At 45.6% G+C, this 22258-nt stretch overlaps 1 protein-coding gene and 1 pseudogene across 1 annotated transcript in view; both read left to right on the top strand.

The window, feature by feature from the left end:
• LOC126183444 (histidine decarboxylase) overlaps positions 1 to 22258 on the top strand; it is a 385906-nt gene that overhangs the window by 347502 nt on the left and 16146 nt on the right. The gene's annotated exons all lie outside the window — the stretch shown is intronic.
• LOC126185832 (5S ribosomal RNA) lies at positions 16219 to 16336 on the top strand (annotated as a pseudogene).

The following is a 22258-nucleotide window of genomic DNA, read 5'->3' as shown; positions in this document are numbered from 1 at the left end:
TAGCTCACTCATTTGTTACATAGTTTAATTCTTAATTTCTTTGCGTGTTTTTGCTACTTGCATTGTTTAATTCATAAATTTCGGGCGTATTATAGTATTTGAGAGTTGTAGGATCGCGTTTTAGTACCTGAATAGTGTAAAATCGCGTAGTCTCCTTCCGCCGCCGAGCACTGTGTCAGCAGTGCACAAGTGGCAGCATTACTGCATTTACTAGGCAATCTTGTATTTTAATAACCGTTTAAATTTTGTGTCGATTTGTTTGCGCTCTCTGTAGATTAGTTCAGACGTTCTTTGCACAACAGTTTTTAGCATGGATAGGGACTGCAACTGCTGTGTTCGGATGCAGGCTGAGTTGGCATCCTTCGCTCCTAGCTTCATGCAGTGTTGGCTTCGGTCACACAGCTTGAGGCTGTTGCCAATGGGCATCACTGTGGGGGTCCGGATGGGGGTTTGTCGGGGACGGCCAGCTCGTCCCACGCGTCCCCCGATCGGACTACGACTGTGGTTGCCCGGGATACTGCCCGCATTGAGGCTGATCCCTCACCTGTGGTAGAGTGGGAGGTCGTCTCAAGGTGTGGCAGGGGGCGAAAGACATTCCGGAGGGCTGAACGGAAGGCCTCTCCAGTTTGTCTGACGAACCGGTTTCAGGCTCTGTCTCAGGCTGATACTGATCTTCAGCCTGAAATAGCTGCTTGTCCTGTTCCAGAGGCTGCCCCTCAGTCTGCAAGATCCGGGCGGTCGCAGAGGGTGGGCTTACTGGTGGTTGGGAGCTCCAACGTCAGGCGCGTAATGGGGCCCCTTAGGGATATGGCAGCAAGGGAGGGGAAGAAAACCAAAGTGCACTCTGTGTGCATACCGGGTGGAGTCATTCCAGATGTGGAAAGGGTCCTTCCGGATGCCATGAAGGGTACAGGGTGCACCCATCTGCAGGTGGTCGCTCATGTCGGTACCAATGATGTGTGTCGCTATGGATCGGAGGAAATCCTCTCTGGCTTCCGGCGGCTATCTGATTTGGTGAAGACTGCCAGTCTCGCTAGCGGGATGAAAGCAGAGCTCACCATCTGCAGCATTGTCGACAGGACTGACTGCGGACCTTTGGTACAGAGCCGAGTGGAGGGTCTGAATCAGAGGCTGAGACGGTTCTGCGACCGTGTGGGCTGCAGATTCCTCGACTTGCGCCATAGGGTGGTGGGGTTTCGGGTTCCGCTGGATAGGTCAGGAGTCCACTACACGCAACAAGCGGCTACACGGGTAGCAGGGGTTGTGTGGCGTGGGCTGGGCGGTTTTTTAGGTTAGATGGCCTCGGGCAAGTACAGAAAGGGCAACAGCCACAACAGGTGCGGGGCAAAGTCAGGACATGCGGGGACCAAGCAGCAATCGGTATTGTAATTGTAAACTGTCGAAGCTGCGTTGGTAAAGTACCGGAACTTCAAGCGCTGATAGAAAGCACCGAAGCTGAAATCGTTATAGGTACAGAAAGCTGGCTGAAGCTGAAGGGAGGAAGGTTTATTTGTTTAGCAAGAGTAATAGAAGGCAGATTTCAGACTACCTAACAGATCAAAACGAAAATTTCTGTTCCGACACTGACAATGTTGAGTGTTTACGGTAAAAGTTCAAGGCAATCGCAAAATGCGTTTTAGACAGGTACGTGCCGAGTAAAACTGTGAGGGACGGGAAAAACCCACCGTGGTACAACAACAAAGTTAGGAAACTACTGCGAAAGCAAAGAGAGCTTCACTCCAAGTTTAAACGCAGCCAAAACCTCTCAGACAAACAGAAGATAAACGATGTCAAAGTTAGCTTAAGGAGGGCTATGCGTGAAGCGTTCAGTGAATTCGAAAGTAAAATACTAGGTACCGACTTGACAGAAAATCCTAGGAAGTTCTGGTCTTACGTTAAATCAGTAAGTGGCTCGAAACAGCATGATCAGACACTCCGGGATGATGATGGCATTAAAACAGAGGATGACAAGGGTAAAGCTGAAATACTAAACACCTTTTTCCAAAGCTGTTTCACAGAGGAACAGCGCTGCATTTCCTTCTCTAAATCCTCGCACAAACGAAAAAATGGCTGACATCGAAATAAGTGTCCAAGGAATAGAAAAGCAACTGGAATCACTCAACAGAGGAGAGTCCACTGGACCTGACGGGATACCAATTCGATTCTACATAGAGTACGCGAAAGAACTTGCCCCCCTTCTAACAGCCGTGTACCGCAAGTCTCTAGAGGAACGGAAGGTTCCAAATGATTGGAAAACAGCACAGGTAGTCCCAGTCTTCAAGAAGGGTCGTCGAGCAGATGCGCAAAACTATAGACCTATATCTCTGACGTCGATCTGTTGTAGAATTTTAGAACATGTTTTTTGCTCGAGTATCATGTCGTTTTTGGAAACTCAGAATCTACTATGTAGGAATCAACATGGATTCCGGAAACAGCGATCGTGTGAGACCCAACTCGCTTTATTTGTTCATGAGACCCAGAAAATATTAGATACAGGCTCCCAGATAGATGCTATTTTTCTTGACTTCCGGAAGGCGTTCGATACAGTTCCGCACTGTCGCCTGATAAACAAAGTAAGAGCCTACGGAATATCAGAACAACTGTGTGGCTGGATTGAAGAGTTTTTAGCAAACAGAACACAGCATGTTGTTATCAACGGAGAGACGTCTACAGACGTTAAAGTAACCTCTGGCGTGCCACAGGGGAGTGTTATGGGACCATTGCTTTTCACAATATATATAAATGACCTAGTAGATAGTGTCGGAAGTTCCATGCGGCTTTTCGCGGATGATGCTGTAATATACAGAGAAGTTGCAGCATTAGAAAATTGTAGCGAAATGCAGGAAGATCTGCAGCGGATAGGCACTTGGTGCAGGGAGTGGCAACTGACCCTTAACATAGACAAATGTAATGTATTGCGAATACATAGAAAGAAGGATCCTTTATTGTATGATTATATGATAGCGGAGCAAACACTGGTAGCAGTTACTTCTGTAAAATATCTGTGAGTATGCGTGCGGAACGATTTGAAGTGGAATGATCATATAAAATTAATTGTTGGTAAGGCGGGTACCAGGTTGAGATACATTGGGAGAGTCCTTAGAAAATGTAGTCCATCAACAAAGGAAGTGGCTTACAAAACACTCGTTCGACCTATACTTGAGTATTGCTCATCAGTGTGGGATCCGTACCAGATCGGGTTGACGGAGGAGATAGAGAAGATCCAAAGAAGAGCGGCGCGTTTCGTCACAGGGTTATTTGGTAACCGTGATAGCGTTACGGAGATGTTTAACAAACTCAAGTGGCAGACTCTGCAAGAGAGGCGCTCTGCATCGCGGTGTAGCTTGCTCGCCAGGTTTCGAGAGAGTGCATTTCTGGATGAGGTATCGAAGATATTGCTTCCCCCTACTTATACCTCCCGAGGAGATCACGAATGTAAAATTAGAGAGATTAGAGCGCGCACGGAGGCTTTCAGACAGTCGTTCTTCCCGCGAACCATACGCGACTGGAACAGGAAAGGGAGGTAATGACAGTGGCACGTAAAGTGCCCTCCACCACACACCGTTGGGTGGTTTGCGGAGTATAAATGTAGATGTAGATGTAGATGTACACTATGTCGGCGATTGCTGCGCAAACAAGTTCTCCACATACGCTTACACCACCATTACTCTACCACGCAAACATAGGGGTTTCACTAGTCTGGTGTGAGACGTTCCCTGGGTGTGTGTGTGGGGGAGGGGGGGGGGGGGTGTCCACCAGGGGTCGAACCGCACGATAACGCTGGGTTCGGTGTGGGGCGGCAGAGGGGTGAAGTGGGCTGTGGTAGTCGTCGTGGGGTTGTGGACAGTTGCGGCTGCGGCGGGGACGGAGCCTCCTCGTCGTTTCTAGGCCCCTGGTTAACATACAATACAAGTAATAACTGGTACCTGATGTGAAATATCATTTGTTAAGTACGTACTGCAACGCAGGAAAACAACAGATTCCTGAAATCTGATTTTGATTGAAACTGAACTAGCAGCTGTAGTAGTTCACAGTACAAATGACACAACGTTCTATCAATCATTTCAATCATTTCACTACCAAGATATACGAATTTTCAGATTTTTTCATTCCAAGTGACGTTTTTCAAACACGGTAATGATGTATGAAAATTATTGGTTGAAATTCTGTGCATTTAAACATTCCTAATAACATAAAAAATACCTTATACACTTAATATCAGGTGAAGCCTTTCTTCCTCCTCTCCCGCCCCCCCCCCCCACCCCGTCTCTCTCTCTCTCTCTCTCTCTCTCTCTCTCTCTCTCTCTCTCTCTCTCTCTCTCTCTTTCTCTCTTTCTCCGGCTCCCCCTCCCATCACTACTTGTTTTCTTTTAAGAATCTTTAGGTCATTGTACGCATTACATGGATTTTGTCTTACTGTTACACTCATTACTGCACATATATTCAGTTATAATGTGTCTTATTACCAATGCCAAGAGAGTGTCAAATTGAAATTAAGCTCTCATTTGAGCTCTCAAGTTTAGAAATGTTGGCTTATATATATGTACTCATAACTTCACAACCCATTAAATCAATGGAGTTCTGTGGACAGATACAGGAGCTGGACAAAAAAAATATGGAAACACCACAATCACAACGCATTACCATTCCTATACGGTGTAGGCATTCAAAAACAGCTTCCAGTCGTCTCGTAATGGATAAATATAGGTCCTGCGTGGTTTTCAAGGGAATCTTCCTGCAAAATGGTGGCAAGTTTATGTAACGATGATGGAGGTGAATAGGGATCATGCACTCTTCCCTTCAGATTAAACGACAGGGCTGAATAACATTGAGATCTGGCGGCTATGGTGGCCAGATGAGACGCGGAAATCCCTCCTCATGCTCAAAAGAACAGTCCTGGATTAGGCGAGCTGTTCGATCTGGGGACCTGTGATGTAGGAACATAACATCACCATTGGGGAACAAACGTTGTACTATAGGATGGACCTGATCACCCAAAATGGTCGCATAATCCTTGGCACTAAGGTAACCTTGCAGAATAACGTTGGGGCCCATGAAATACCACGATATGGCTGCCCAAATCATCACCCAACCCCCGCTATGTTTCATTCTTGAGACGTAAACTTGGTGAGAAGTTGGAAACAACGTGAAACAAAACTCATCCGACTAAATGACTGTCTCCCATTGCACCACAGTCCAGGTTTTGCGACTTCGGCACCACGTTTCCATGTTACGGGCATTTGCATCGCTGAATGGTATGGCATTCAAGCTCGCCCTGCAGTTCCCAGCTTACGGAGCTCACTTCGTGTTATTTTCGTGCTGAATGGGTTCTTCAGTGTGACATTCAGTTCTGCAGAGCCTTTTGAAAATGCTGTCCTTTGCAATGACCATCTGTCACGACCACTCTTTACACACTTTCCTCCGCATTGTTACTTACCGGATGATCTATTTCTCGCTTTCGCTTCACATGGTATAAATCTTTGATACAGTGCCTCTTGAAACATCAAACGCTTCGTCTCTCTTGCTTACAAAAGCTCCCATTATACGGTTACCTACAATTTGCCCACATTCGAATTCACTTAGCTCCGACATAATGCACTCACGAGCATACAGAACACTATTCTGACCACGGCTGGAGCTTGCAACGTATTGAGGACTTTGCAGAGGCACCGTTCGTGGTCAAATACAACAGTGTAACCTGCAGGCTCGGCTAGCATCTGCATTTATGTTCAAGCACGCAATTGTCGTGGGGTTTCCATATTTCTGTCCAACCCCTGTATATTGGTACAATGAGACACTTCTTCTGCACATATTCAAACATTAACAACATCATCTGCTCAAATGGCTCTGAGCACTATAGGACTTAACTTCTGAGGTCATCAGTCCTCTAGAACCTAAAACTACTTAAACTAACTAACCTAAGGACATCACACACATCCATGCCCGAGGCAGGATTCGAACCTGCGAGCGTAGCGGTCGCGCGGTTCCAGACTGTAGCGCCTAGAACCGCTTGGCCACTCCGGCCGGCAACATCATCTGCATCAGTAATTAGAGCACAACTCTTTCTTTATCTCACAGACAAGGAAGAATGATTACCATTACCCTCAAAGTAGTTACACAAAGTTCAGGTGTAGCCCTGGCTTCGCAGTTACTACGTCAGGGCATCTCTATAGATTCTAATCTCCTTGGCCTATAGGCTCCGTAGAAAGACAATGCCGTTCAGATGTTTACGCACGTTCCATCTGCACTGAAAATTGTAAAACACAGATATGAACATGAGGTTGCAAGTGTACGCAAAGTTGCTGACATCCGTGGGGCCAGACCGGATCTGAGCAGACAAGTCGGTTCATGCGGACCAGAAGTACCCACACATTGGACCAAATCTGCATGCAAAACTTACCATAGGGTGGTTGTTGTAATTTGTTTATTTACAGTAGCCATCCATATTTGTGGAAATTAAAAAGTAAATAATATTGCGCCGGCCGCGGTGGTCTAGCGGTTCTGGCGCTGCAGTCCGGAACCGCGGGACTGCTACGGTCGCAGGTACGAATCCTGCCTCGGGCATGGGTGTGTGTGATGTCCTTAGGTTAGTTAGGTTTAAGTAGTTCTAACTTCTAGGGGACTTATGACCTAAGATGTTGAGTCCCATAGTGCTCAGAGCCATTTGAACCATTTTTTTGTAAATAATATTGCTATCTCGGAAAATACTGCAGTATAAAATTCAACAGGTTGCTAATAGACATCAGTGAGAATATTTAAAAATCCCCTAACATAGAAAAACCAAATAAAAGCACAGCCACTCCTGTAATTTGAAGAAATATTTGAAGTTGAGTATGTAAATTCTGGTTAACATCACTGCTCATACTTCACAGACATTTACCCTTTCTTTCAAATATATCCTATCGATAGCCGATAGTATTCGCCGGACTCATTTAAGTTAACACTAATATTTAGAATAATGTACTGTAGGAGATAAAAGCTGCAGATGAATATTGCAAGAGCTAATTTTTTAAACGCCAAGTAATCTGCAGTAATTCCTGTCATACATCAATGTGAATGGGCGCACACTTGTCTTAACTGGTTACTAATAATTTCACAGAAATGCGAGCAGTCGCTGACCCCTCCTATTAATGTATAATCTGATGACTTTTCCACGTCCCTGAAACCTTCTCCATGACTGGATCTGCAGAACATTATGCGTAAACGAATAAATGAATAATAAGTTAAAAAATTGAAGTTATTACTCCTGGAGCAAAAATTGAGACAACAACAAAGAAAATAAATTGTTTGGCACAATTCACCGCAAGGAGTTGTCAAAAGCTAATCAGTCACTTACAAGGAAAGTACTTGGGCTCGAACAAACACAAATACACCAAAATCGTATTAGAAATAATGTAAAGGTCTCTTATTGCACTAGTGATACTCCCGCATCTGCAAAACTTTGCAGTCGTCCGTTAGAGGCCTCTGCGTATGCCATGCCGCATTGCACACTGACCTGCCGGTACGCCAGTCGGGACCAGTAGGGACGGTGCAGTGTGCCTCTGAAGTTGCGTTTTGTGACATTATTTGTGTATTGAAGCGTCAGATGGCTCGGCGATTGGTAATCAATTCTGCTAATGTATTGCGATTGGTTGAGATGAAGTTACGAAGAACCCTTCTTCGTAAAGATGGTATTGGTGTAGAAGACGAATCATTCGCATGTTTTCTGGTATCTATTATAGTGCAGTAATATGACCATAAGTTAAAAACAGTTACTGTTGTAACACTAACACATAATGATGATGATAGGGATGATAATGACGAACAACTCATTGCAAACGGTAGTGTTACGGCAAGTGCGGGAAGAGGCTATGGAAGCAGTGACAGTGAATACCAACCGTCTCCCAAGTAGAAGGTTAAAGTTGCAAGTATCATCACGGCGTTTGATGACAACACACTGGAGAACATGTACGATGATTATTACGTAAGAGGTTTCGACACATACGACAAGCTTCTGAAAAAATACCCTAAACTGAAGTCTAAAAGCAATATTAAAAACATACTGGATTACGTGGCAAAGCAAAGAGAAGGAAATACAGTTTTCAAAGGAAATCGTACACGGCTGTTCAAGACCATCAAGGAGCGTGTAATGGCGAAATTCGATGAAGCGCGAGAATGCGGTTCCGCCGTTCATTATTGGCATTTAGAACATTGGGCATAGGACGTAGCCAGAAATCTCGGGTGTACAAACTTTACAACTTCACTAGGATTTATTACTAATTTGAAAAAGGAGTTTAGGATAACATCACGCCGTATCACTATGCTCCAAGAACGAAAAGATAAGGATGACGAAGAAGAGCTGATTGAAAGAGCTCAAACGTTTGTTGCTGACGTCAATGAGCATATCACGAGAGAAAACATTGATATTAGTTCTGTGTGGAACTGTGATCAGAGTCAGTTCAACTATGAACTTTCTTGTGACAGAACACTATCCATGAAAGGGGAGAAAAACACTGTCGTGATGTTGCAATCAGTTAACTGTGCAACACACAGTTACACGATCGATGTTGCTATATCAATGGACGGACGATTGGCAGACAAACTCTGTATTTGCTTCCAAGAATCCAGTGGAAAGTTTGGACCCCGCGTGTCAAGGGAAATAGAAACGCGGTGACCTCCAAAGGTCGTCGTCGATGCAAGTGTGAGTGGGAAGACGACGAAACAACATCTGAAGACGTTTTTTCTGTCAGTTTTGAATCCACATTTGTCGAGAAAGTCATTAGTACTTTGTGACTCCTGGTCTGGACATAAGGATGAACGAGTACTACTGGAAGCATCTGGCGGAAAACATGTAGATTTAAAAATCATTCCACCTAAAACTACAAAATATGCACAAGCTCTGGATGTGTATTTCTTCAGGCAATGTAAAATATATGCCAAGAGAATAACAGACTTCATTAAACTACGTTCCAGTAATATGCAGCCGAAATTGCACGACAGATTCTTTATCATGAATATGCATTCTATGATTTATAATCAGTTATCTGCGGGAGTGTACAGACCAATGCTTCGTTACGCGTGGCAGAACGCTGGCTACGATATTGGTGAACCAGTGAACAACTTCAAAAGTGTCATTGACGCGGCGTTCAGCACTGATATTATAGAATATGCAAATACGCCATGCGATCAACCTGCATTTCTTCACTGTGCGTTTTGCAGTCATTCATATTGCTCGGAGCATTTTATTGACATTCCGCATTTACATTTATAGTTAAGATTACTGCATTGCGTACGGCGTCTACAATTACATCTACAGTGATATCTAGAGCATGACTGCAGAGTTTTGCAGAAAAACGACACACGCCAGCACATTCCGAGGTACATAATGGTCCTGTAACCAAACGTTCATACAGATCTATTTATTCGAGCCCAAGTACTTTCCTGGTTAGTTGTGAAGTACAGTCTAAAATTTGTCTTGTGTATTAAAACACTTTGTATTTTTGTTTCACACGACTAATAGCTGTAGCTTGGTGACAACGTTGAGGGATGAGTGAGTGGTGGTGACAGGTCGTCGTGCCCAGGGCGAACACTGTTAACAATTACAAAGAGGTTCATCTACATCTACATCTACATTTATACTCCGCAAACCACCCAACGGTGTGTGGCGGAGGGCACTTTACGTGCCACTGTCATTACTTACCTTTCCTGTTCCAGCCGCGTATGGTTCGCGGGAAGAACGACTGTCTGAAAGCCTCCGTGTGCGCTCTAATCTCTCTAATTTTACATTCGTGATCTCCTCGGGAGGTATAAGTAGGGGGAAGCAATATATTCGATACCTCATCCAGAAACGCACCCTCTCGAAACCTGGCGAGCAAGCTACACCGCGATGCAGAGCGCCTCTCTTGCAGAGTCGGCCACTTGAGTTTGTTAAACATCTCCGTAACGCTATCACGGTTACCAGATAACCCTGTGACGAAACGCGCCGCTCTTCTTTGGATCTTCTCTATCTCCTCCGTCAACCCGATCTGGTACGGATCCCACACTGATGAGCAATACTCAAGTATAGGTCGAACGAGTGTTTTGTAAGCCACCTCCTTTGTTGATGGACTACATTTTCTAAGGACTCTCCCAATGAATCACAACCTGGTACCCGCCTTACCAACAATTAATTTTATATGATCATTCCACTTCAAATCGTTCCGCACGCATACTCCCAGATATTTTACAGAAGTAACTGCTACCAGTGTTTGTTCCGCTATCATATAATCATACAATAAAGGATCCTTCTTTCTATGTATTCGCAATACATTACATTTGTCTATGTTAAGGGTCAGTTGCCACTCCCTGCACCAAGTGCCTATCCGCTGCAGATCTTCCTGCATTTCGCTACAATTTTCTAATGCTGCAACTTCTCTGTATACTATAGCATCATTCGCGAAAAGCCGCATGGAACTTCCGACACTATCTACTAGGTCATTTATATATACTGTGAAAAGCAATGGTCCCATAACACTCCCCTGTGGCACGCCAGAGGTTACTTTAACGTCTGTAGACGTCTCTCCATTGATAACAACATGCTGTGTTCTGTTTGCTAAAAACTCTTCAATCCAGCCACACAGCTGGTCTGATATTCCGTAGGCTCTTACTTTGTTTATCAGGCGACAGTGCGGAACTGTATCGAACGCCTTCCGGAAGTCAAGAAAAATAGCATCTACCTGGGAGCCTGTATCTAATATTTTCTGGGTCTCATGAACAAATAAAGCGAGTTGGGTCTGACACGATCGCTGTTTCCGGAATCCATGTTGATTCCTATATAGTAGATTCTGGGTTTCCAAAAACGACATGATGCTCGAGATATTGATCTTGGTACATGGCAGGCATGCTCCTCCTTGCTGACCCTGACTGGTCCTGTGAACGGGCAACGGCTTCCGGAGGCTGCTCCGCTGGCACTTCGTGCTGCTCAGGCCGGCAGCCTCTGTAGATCACGGGTTCGAGGCCAGTGGCGCCTCGTGTCGTGCTGCGATGCCACCCCACTTGGGAGCCGGCCCCCTCACCCTCAGCTCCCCACGCGACTGTAGTGGTAGCATTTGCGCAATTTATCTCAGTGTTGTGTGAGCCCGGTGGTCCCTCGTCCAGCTCTCGTCACTACAGTGGTAAACGAAGGCACTGTACACAGCGTATGAACCGGTGCACACGGGCAGGAGTCGACTGGCGGCTGGCTTTATGGACCTGAGTCCGGCTAGGGACTCAGCATTGGAGTTGGCAGGAGCAGACGACAAATCAGCAGGGCTGAGACAGCAAGTCCTAAAATGGACTTAGTGCAGACGGCAGGCACAGCCCAGTCTCGAACACAGGAGTCCTGGACTTCTCACTGTCGTGGCGGTACTGCTGGCTTCCGCCGAGTACGATTGATCCCTGCCTTAAAATCCAGACCTTTTGATATGCCTCCAGTGCCCATTTGTCTACCATCCTGGTACTGTTCCATATGCTGCTCCAATTGCTCTGCGATGATCCACCCCTCCTGGGCTGCTATCATTTGGCTTAGTGAAAGGTCCTAGTTAGGTTCCCAGGTTTCGTTAATGGAGGTAACGTTTCATTTGCACAATATCTCTAAATGTCCATCTGACCAGTACAGCTGTGGCTGTAGAATAACTCTCGTCATACACTGATGTGACAAGAGTCATGGAACACCCTCTAACATCGTGTGGGACCTCCATTTTCCCAGCCTAGTGCAGCAACTCAGTGTACACTACTGGCCATTAAAATTGCTACACCAAGAAGAAATACAGATTATAAATGGGTATTCATTGGACAAATATATTACACTAGAACTGACATGTGGTTACATTTTCACGCAATCTGCGTGCATAGATCCTGAGAAATCAGTACCTAGGACAACCACCTCTGGCCGTAATAACGCCCTTCATACCCCTGGGCATTGAGTCAAACAGAGCTTGGATGGCGTGTACAGGTACAGCTGCCCACGCAGCTTCAACACTATACCACATTTCATCAAGAGTAATGACTAGCGTATTGTGACGAGCCAGTTGCTCGGCCACCATTGACCGTTTTCAATTGGTGAGAGATCTGGAGAACGTGCTGTCCAGGGCAGGAGTCGAGCATTTTCTGTATCCAGAAAGGCCCGTACAGGACCTGGACATGCGGTCGTGCATTATCCTGCTGGAATGTAGGGATCGAATGAAGGGTAGAGCCACGGGTCGTAACACATCTGAAATGTAACGTCCACTGTTCAAAGTGCCGTCAATGCAACCGAGACGTGTAACCAATGGCACCCATATCATCACACCGTTGATACGCCAGTATGGCGATGATGAGTAGACGCTTCCAATGTGCATGCACTGGAATGCCGCCAAACACAGATGCGACCATCATGATGCTGTAAACAGAACCTGAATTCATCCGAAAAAATGACGTTTTGCCATTAGTGCACCCAGGTTCGTCGTAGAGTACACCATCGCAGGCACTCCTGTCTGTGATGCAGCATCAAGGGTAACCGCAGCCATGGTCTCCGAGCTGATAGTCCATGCTGCTGCAAACGTCATCAAACTGTTGGTGCAGATGGTTGTTGTCTTGCAAACGTCCCCATCTGTTGACTCAGGGTTTGAGACGTGGCTGCACGATCTGTTACAGACATGTGGATAAGATGCCTGTCATCTCGACTGCTAGTGATGTGAGGCCGTTGGGATCCAGCACGGCATTCCGTATTACACTCCTGAGCCCACCGATTCCATATTCTGCTAACAGTTATTGGATCTTGACCAACACGAGCAGTAATGTCATGATACTATAAATCGCAATCGCGATAGGCTACAATCCGACCTTAATCAAAGTCAGAAACGCGATGGTACGCATTTCTCCTCGTTACACGAGGCATCACAACAACATTTCACCAAGAAACGCCGGTCAACTGCTGTTTGTGTATGAGAAATCGGCTGGAAACTTTCCTCATGTCAACACGTTGTAGGTGTCGCCACCGGCGCAAAGCTTGCGTGAATCCTCTGAAAAGCTAATCATTTACATATCACAGCATCTTCTTCCTGATGGTTAATTTTCGCGTCTGTAGCATGTCATCTTCGTGGTGCAGCAATTTTAATGGCCAGTAGTGTAGCATGGACTCTCAACAAGTTGTTGGAAGTCTTCTGCAGAAATATTGAGCCATGCAGCCTCTGTAGCCATCCGTAACCGCGACGGTGTTGGTAGTGTAGGATTTTGTGCACGAACTGACCTCTCGATTATGTCACATAAATGTTCAATGGTATTCATGTCGTGGGATCTGGGTGGCTGAATCATTCACTCTAAATGTCCAGAATTTTCTTCAAACCAATCGCAAACTATTATGACCCTATGACATGGCACATTGTCATCCATAAAATGAATGGCTGAAAATGGTTTCCAAGTAGCCGAACATAACCATTTCGAGTCAGTTGTCAGTTAATTTGGACCTGGGGACCCAACCCATTCCAAGTAAACGCAGCTCACACTACTATGAAACCACCACCAACTTGCACAATGCCTTGTTGACAACTTGGATCCACGGCGTCGTTGTATCTGTGCAACACTCGAACCCTACCATCATTTCTTACCAACTGAAATAGGGACTCATCTGACTATGCAACGGTTTCCCAGTCTTCTAGGGCCAAATCGTTATGGTCACGAGCCAAGGAGAGATGCTGCAGGCTGTTAGCAAAGGCACTCGAGTCGGTCGTCTGCTGCCGTAGCCCATTAACGCCATATTTCGCCCCAATGTCCTAACCGGATACATTCGTCTTAAGTCCCACATTGATTTTTGCAGTTATTTCACGCAGCGTTGCTTGTCTGTTAGCATTGACAACACTACACAAACGCCATTGTTCTAGGTAGTTAAGTGAAGGCCGTGAGCCACTGCGTTGCCCATAACGAGAGGTCATGCCTAAAATTTGGTACTCTGGGCCCGCTCTCGACACTGCGGACCTCGACCTCGGAATATTCACTTATATATATATATATATATATATATATATATATATATATATATATTTCCGAAATGTAATGTGCCATGCGTCTGGCTCGTACTAGCATTCCGCATACAAAGTCTGTTAATTCCCGTCCTGTGGCCGTAATAACGTCGGAAACATTTTCACAGGAATCAACCGAGTAGAAATGACAGCCCTACCAATGCACTGCCCTTTTATACCTTGTGCACACAATACTAACGCCATCCTTATATGTGAATATTGCTATCCGATGACTTCCGTCACCTGAATGTAGTAGTTACCAAATCAAATGGAGGTTCGAAAATATGACACATAGTCCTGTGGATCAACAATCCACTACCTCGTAATTCCAAACGTCTAACCCCCATTAGCTTCCCCTACTTATAGCAACTATCAACTATCACAACGTTTTTGTGCACCGAGTATATCCGAAGCAAACCTGCTTTCCGAAAATACAGTTCGGTTTGCTCACATCTTTTTGACAAGGACATCCCTCTATTTTACCGCTGAAGGTGCTTTCCTCATGTCAGTATCTTGTAGGTGTCGCCACGGGCGCCAACCTTGTGTGAATGCTATGAAAAGCTAATCATTTGCATATCACAGCATCTTCTTCCTGTCCGGTAAATTTCGCTTCTGTAGCACGTCATCTTCGTGGTGTATCAAATTTTAATGGCCAGTAGTGTATATACAATTAATCACTGTCTGTAGTTATATCCACCTTTGCACCATGGTAGTGGAATGGCAAGTTCTGGCTGCCCTGCTCCACCACTAGCTGTAATTCCGTCGACAATTTTCATTGCACTTTCCTCAAATAGTTCAAATGGCTCTAAACACTATGGGACTCAACATCTGAGGTCGTCAATCCCCTAGACTTAAAAAAATGGCTCTGAGCACTATGTGACTGAACATCTATGGTCATCAGTCCCCTAGAACTTAGAATTACTTAAACCTAACTAACCTAAGGACATCACACAACACCCAGTCATCACGAGGCAGGGAAAGTCCCTGACCCCGCCGGGAATCGAACCCGGGAACCCAGGCCTGGGAAGCGAGAACGCTACCGCACGACCACGAGCTGCGGACCCCTAGACTTAGAACTACTTAAACCTAACTAAGCTAAGGACATCACACACATCCATGCTCGAGGCAGAATTCGAATCTGCGACCGTAGCAGCAGCGCGGTTCCTGACTGAAGCGCCTAGCTGCACTTTCCTCAGTCCTCTAAAATACTGAAATACTGTTCAGATGTCAGCGAGACAGGACTCAATTGCCCATGCAGCACTTGGTGGATGACTCCCCGCAGATTCGTTAACTACACCCTGGCGTCCCAGATACTATGTCCGACGGACTGCAAGAGCCTCATTAACGTTAGCCTTGCATTCAGTACCTGCATTAGAGGTTGTACTGCTTCCAAACACCATTTCAGAGTGCTAGTCGTAGACCTGGCAATAAGCGACAAGTGTTCGGACCATTTGTCTTTTGTTTAGTACGCCACCCACAAAGTTAATGATCTATGAAGAACGCCACAACACAGTTACTTTATTTGTCACTGCTAACCCCCTTGCCGTTTCTGCCGTTTCGTTTAACCTGGTTACGTCTCTCGAGTCTGCTGTCTCGAAGATGAGTTTTAATATTCTGCAATCAGCATGTATCCATCCCCTTTTTACTCTCCTGGATTCGTGTGGAAGCACTCTGATCACCTACTGCGTCTGCTCCCTTAATCGCCTGTATGCCTCAAGCAAATTCCTGTTTCCCTTCGAGACTTCTTTCAGCCCCCTGCAACAAACCCCTAATTGCTGTATTCCAGTAAACACTTCTTCCAATCTCCTAACTTCACTCCGCAACTCCTGTACATTAAACACTAAACCTAAACCTAATGACCACCTGTGGCTGGATAACACCACGTCTGGTTGCCTGTAAAACATAAGCCCTCCGTCCAGATGATCTTGCAGCACTCTCACTCTGCCTCTGGCGAAGAGATATAACACCGCCAAATCTAGCATCCTTCCTCAACCTTCTCCCGTACGACAACCTGGGGACGGGGACTAATATCACCTCCCCCTCCCCAGAAGCCTGCTATCTCTGAAAAGCACATCTCAATACACTTAAGACACAACCTATCCTACACTTATAAATTTATCCAAAACAACATTAATAGCCTATATTATACACAAAAGAATAATATTCAGCAATCGCAAAAGTCACATCACATATCAGTTAATTCCCTGGCCTTAATACATAACGAGGCAACGGCCTTGCCGCATTGGATACACCGGTTCCCGTGAGATCACCGAAGTTAAGCGCTGTCGGGCGTGGTCGGCACTTGGATGGGTGACCATCCAGGCCGCCATGCGCTGTTGCCATTTTTCGGGGTGCACTCAGTCTCGTGATGCCACTTGAGGAGCTACTCGACGGAATAGTAGCGGCTTCGGTCAAGAATACCATCATAACGACCGGGAGAGCAGTATGCTGACCCCACGCCGCCTCCTATCCGCATCCTCCTCTGAGGATGATACGGCGGTCGGATGGTCCCGATGGGCCACTTCTGGCCTGTAGACGGAGAGGTTTTTTCCTTTCTTTTTTTAATACACAACGAGCCTGACGTTTCTGGACATCTCTCATCCTTCCTCTTCTTATTTTTCACCTCTCCTCTCGCTTTCACCAGCACCTCTCGTGAAACTGTCTCCAGTGCACCTTTGAATTGTCGTAGACGCTCAACATGCACAATTGTTCTCGTCGATAGCTGTAGCTTCACGTTTACCTGTGTAGTTTAAATTACTTGATACGGACCTGGTAACATATTACACACTTTTCCATCTTTCCCTTAGGGGGATATGGGCTTGACAGCATCGCGCTTTGACCCACTGTGGTAATACACCCACTCGTTCCACTCCCCCTTCCTGCTTCTCGAACGCCTTAGTATTCGCTCGTTGTACCTTTCTCCACAGTTCCCTTACTGTTCTAGCAACCTCCAGTAATAACTATCCTTTTTGGTTAATCGTATCAAACGGTGACGGCATCTTCTTCCTGTAAGCCACGTCGAATTGCAACAGCCCTGTATTATTGTGTACTTTGCAGTTGTGTACACTCATCTCGAAGTGCATATATGCGTCCCAATCTGAATGATGTGTGTTCACATAATAACTAAGCATCTTCCCAATTGTTTAGTGCACGCGTTCTGTTCTTCCGTTATCTTGCAGATAAAGTGGACTGCTTCTCATTTTTTCGCCTTTAGTAACTTACACAACTCTTTCATCAGGGCTGACGAAGTTCGTCCCCCGGTCTGTGAGCACCTTTTGGTCCGGCATCGGCGCCATCTTGATGTAACGAGAAAAATGATCTACTACGGTCAACACAAAACGATTACATGCTAGTGTTCGATTGAAAGGGCTTAACACATCCATCCTAATGAAACTGAATGGTTCTGTTCCTTCTGGGGGCCTTTGTGTCAGTGACTACGTTCTACTCAAATCCGCTCGCTTTACACAAGCCACACAATTCTTGACGTATTCATCGACATCATCTTTCCTTCCCGTCCACCTATACTTTCCTACCACTCTCTGATTCGTTGCCTGACATCCCCTATGGCCCAATGAAACTTGATAATGCTTTTCATGTCATATTTCTAGTTTCAGCTTGGCTGGCAGCACTACTCATAGCCCCAATTTTGTCTCTCTACATAACAATCCGTCCTGCACGCTAAACTGTTGTTGTTTGCCAGTCTAATACTCTTTGTCGACGCATTGCGCTGCTTGTCATTCCCCAAGGTCGTGACCTAGTCCTTCTACCACACCTATTTTTCCGCTAAGGCCATCTGCATCCCTGTTTTTCCTTCCTGGTTTGTGGATTACTTCGTGCTCAAATGCATTGACTTTCAACGCCCACCTCGTCAATCTACTCGATAGGTTCTTCAAACCAAGTAACCACTTCAAAGCAGCATGGTTAATTACTACGATGAATTCCTGCCATACAGATAACACTAGAAGTACATCTCTCAATCTGCCAAGCTAAGCATTTCCTGTCTGTTGTAGAATAATTATTCTCTGCTGCGTTCAGCTGTCGTGACAGATAGGCAATAGGATGTTCTTACTCGTTGATCTCCAGGCTCAAAACACACTCCAGAGTGTGATTTGATGCGTCGCGTGATAATATGAACTCATTCTGAAGGTCTGGAATCACCAACACCAGACTCAACGTTAACAATCTCTCCAACTCAACAAATGCTTCCTGGCATCCTTCTGGCCATAGAGGCTTAATCCCCTTCTTTAGCAATTGCGCAAGCGGTGTGGCAATGTGTGCAAACCCCCTACGAATTTTCTATAATAATTTGCAAGAACGTGAAAAGATTGCAATTCCTTAGTTGTTTGTAGTACTGAAAAGTCTTGCACCACCTGTAATAACCTCGAATCGGTCCTCGCACTATCCTAACTAATGATGTGGCCCAGATAGCCTACCTCTTCCAGCACAAAGTGACATTTTTCCATGCTGAGTGTCAAATGGACTGCTCGTAATCTTTTGAACACTTCCCTCATGCTCTTGCATTCCCTTGAGAAAATGATTATACCATCAATATATATGAGGCATTGACGCTGTTTCAATCTTTTCAGCACTCTGTCCATTGATTGATGTAATATTGCTGCGTGTGCATTCTCCAGCCCAAAGAGCATCCTTATTACTGATAGCATCCCCAAGGTGCTGAATATGCTGTTTGCGGATTATCTTTCGGAGCAACTTCTAATTGATTGTACCCACTCTTTAAGTCCATTGTCGAGAAGTACTGACTTTGCCCTAGGTTATCTACTGTCAGTATTGGGCAAGGGGGGTACGGCCTCAATCACCATTGTTGCCAGATGTATACAAGATGGCGGCGATGACGTCATCCAATATGGTGGTGTGTAGACATGGCAACAGTGCATGACGTCATCCGAGATGGTGGCTGTGATGTAGTTCAAGATGGCGGCGTTTGGCGGGAAGTTTGAATTTTGGCGGGAAGATAGGTCAATTGGGCTATGTCCACTAACCTAACCCCCCTCCCCTCACCCAGAAAAATGGCTGAAAGTTCAAATTCAAACAGGATAATGCATCACACCATGGTTATCTCTACTAACCTAAGAAAAATCGCGAGAAGATAGGTCATTTGGGCTACCTCCACTAACTTAAGTCATCCAACCACCACCTCTTCCTAGGAACTGGCGCCAAGTTTTAATTTCGGCGGCCAAGAAAGGTCACTTGGGGTTTCTCTACCAACCAAAGAAAATTGCGGGAAACAAAGCTCACCACCACTAATCTAAGTCACCCGACCGCCATCTCTTCCTAGGGACTGGTGGGAAAAGGACTCAACCTGCACTGGGCTGCTGGAGAGAGGAAGGAGTGTACTTTCTTTATTTTGGAACAATTTATTTAGGGATGGAGTATATTTATCACAGTGATACAGAACACACGCTCTGACATGCCACACAGCATACAGACCTGCAAACTACTCCGAAATAAGTCATGTATATTGCTCTGCACACGTGCCTTCTTATTGTAAAATGTCAAAATAACAGATTGCACAGCCTGCAGACATGCAAACCATACGTAAGTAATGTGATACATTTCCGTACAGAGAGCCAAACAACTCGTAAATTGTCAAAATAATAATCCATCTAAAAGACTCTGCAAACATGCTAGCTAACTGTCAACTGTCGAAATCCTGCACCAGTCTTATTTAAACAATTATAGGCAGCACCACCATCCAGTGTGTTCACCACGAGGTCCACACTTCAACTGACCTAGTACATAGTACCACTACCAGAGGCCGCTTTCGCCATTCCGTGACATAATCCAAGATGGCAGCCATGATGTCAGCTGATGACACAAGTACCGTTATCCAAGATGGCGGCAAACAGTGTGTTCGCCACGAGGTCAAGACCTAGTACACAGTACCACCACCAGAGGGCGCTGTTGTCTGTTTTGTGACGTAATCCAGGATGATGGGGGGAAATGGCGGGAAAAGGACTCTGCCTGTGCTGGACATGAGTCTTCATTTTGCAGGCAGCCTCTCCACCAGGAGATCTAGAGTCCAACTGACCTACTACACAGTGCTGCTCACCAGAGTGTACTGTCATCCCCTGCGCTGGGCTGCTGGGGAGAGTAAGGAAGGAGTGTACTCTATTTATTTTGTAACATTTTATTTAGGGATGGAGTATATTTGTCACACTGACTCAAAACACTCTCCCTGATGTGCTTGGGATCACAATACACAGTCTGCAGACCTGTAAACTACTTCTAATAACCCTTTCCAGACATGCTAACAACTCTTAATTTACAAAATAATTTCAGCACAGACATGCAAACTCGTCCTAAATAATGCAGTACACTGATGTGCAGACATGAAATCAACTTGTAAGCTGTCCAAATAACACATAACACAGCTTACAAACCCACTCGCAAAATAATGCAACAGACTCCCAATCAATGTATACAAGCACCCTCCACCACCCCCTGTGCATTAGACCGCACAGGAGGCTACAGGCAGCCACAGCAGCAAAGTGATGCACCCATCAGCTGTCAAACCACGCACAGCTGCCGTCAAGTATGAGGCAACGACATCCCTTTCATACTTGATACCTGAGAAATTCTTCTCGAAATACGTGTTCACCTGGGCACCATTGCTGATGTGACCTGGTGCGAGAACAGACACTCCAGGGGCGCACATGCCGTCACAGCCACAAGAAGCTGCCAGACGCAGTTGAAAGTTGTTTCTATTTTCGAGTATACAGTCAGTGTTATACTGACGTCACAGAACTCCAAGGCACTCTCACGCTGATCTCACACGCGAGTCAACTCTGGGCAGCACATGTCCACTAACTTCACCCAATATAGAACTCACCTAGGCCTCATTGCTCACGCAATGACGCATAGCTGCGATGTGGATCCGCCGCAGAGAGAGAGTTGTCAAATGGTTCAAATGGCTCTGAGCACTATGGGACTCAACTGCTGTGGTCATAAGTCCCCTAGAACTTAGAACTACTTAAACCTAACTAACCTAAGGACAGCACACAACACCCAGCCATCACGAGGCAGAGAAAATCCCTGACCCCGCCGGGAATCGAACCCGGGAACCCGGGCGTGGGAAGCGAGAATGCTACCGCACGACCACGAGATGCGGGCAGAGAGAGTTGTCGTAATGCTTTCCAGAATAGCTCTCCTCCTGGTCCGTCATCGAATTTACCTTTCAGACTGCTACTGCTACCTATGAGGGACGATTCTATTAAATACACAGCTTTTGATCCACTGCAGAGGTCAGTTAAAGGTTTCATCACCCGTAATGTAGGATGATGACCGTATCCCACAGACTATACTGTAACTCGCAAGAGGCGCTCCCTGTGACCCTATGTCGTTGTTTAAAACATTGTTTTCTAACACACTTTGTACACTGCCATACGTTTTGTTTTTCTGCTACAACTTTGAGGTCAGTCTCAGGTTCTAAATTGACATTAAGATGCTCTGACCCTCGGCCTCTCACAGAAAATTAGGCATTGGACGGTGTAAAACAATTTGTTACTGCAACTACCATAACACGCAACACAGGGTGGATGATTTTAAATAAAAGACAGTTACAACATAAGGAAACTAGAAGAGTTTGGCTGTGTTGTGGAGAGTTTCCAAATTGATGTCCGAAAGTGATTGACGACCTCTACATTTAAACTCATCTGTCACAGTGATGGCATAGATGATGGCTCTGCGTTCCCTTTCGACTGATTCCTCATACTGCACTCATGTACGCGATCACCGTTTCGCTGCTAGCAACAAACAAAAGTCGTCACCCATCCACAAAACTCATTCGCCAACTCAAACAAGTGTTGTCAGTCAATCATTATGTGGCAACCATCAGTGCACTAATGCACGGATGGGATGGAAATGACAGCGTCAATGTACTGTAATAATAAGCAACACAGTTGATAGTGCGAACAATTTTAGCAATTTTAAAGTAACTTCAACACTGGACAATGATGTGACAGCATGTTTCCCCAGTTTCAGTATCATAGCTAAACCGCCCCTTCCCTACTTTACGAGTATCACTGCGAATGTAGATAGATGACTGCTCAGTACGTCCATTCAGTGTTAATTCTTGAACACATAAATCATCAAAGTATACCAGACAGCGCTCTACATATTTCTAACACCTCGAGCATAGTGCTTAATTTACGATCTATCTCTCTGTGTATGTGAGTCACAGAGCATTCTCGCTGTCTTAGGGTAAAATTATAGAGCGAAAGACCCTCCTCCCACTCTCATTGACC

This window comes from Schistocerca cancellata, chromosome 4, assembly GCF_023864275.1.
Source record: "Schistocerca cancellata isolate TAMUIC-IGC-003103 chromosome 4, iqSchCanc2.1, whole genome shotgun sequence".
In the NCBI taxonomy this organism is placed as follows: Eukaryota; Metazoa; Arthropoda; class Insecta; order Orthoptera; family Acrididae; genus Schistocerca; species Schistocerca cancellata.
The sequence above is the reverse complement of the archived record's forward strand: the minus strand, read 5'-3'. Positions and strand labels throughout refer to the sequence as shown.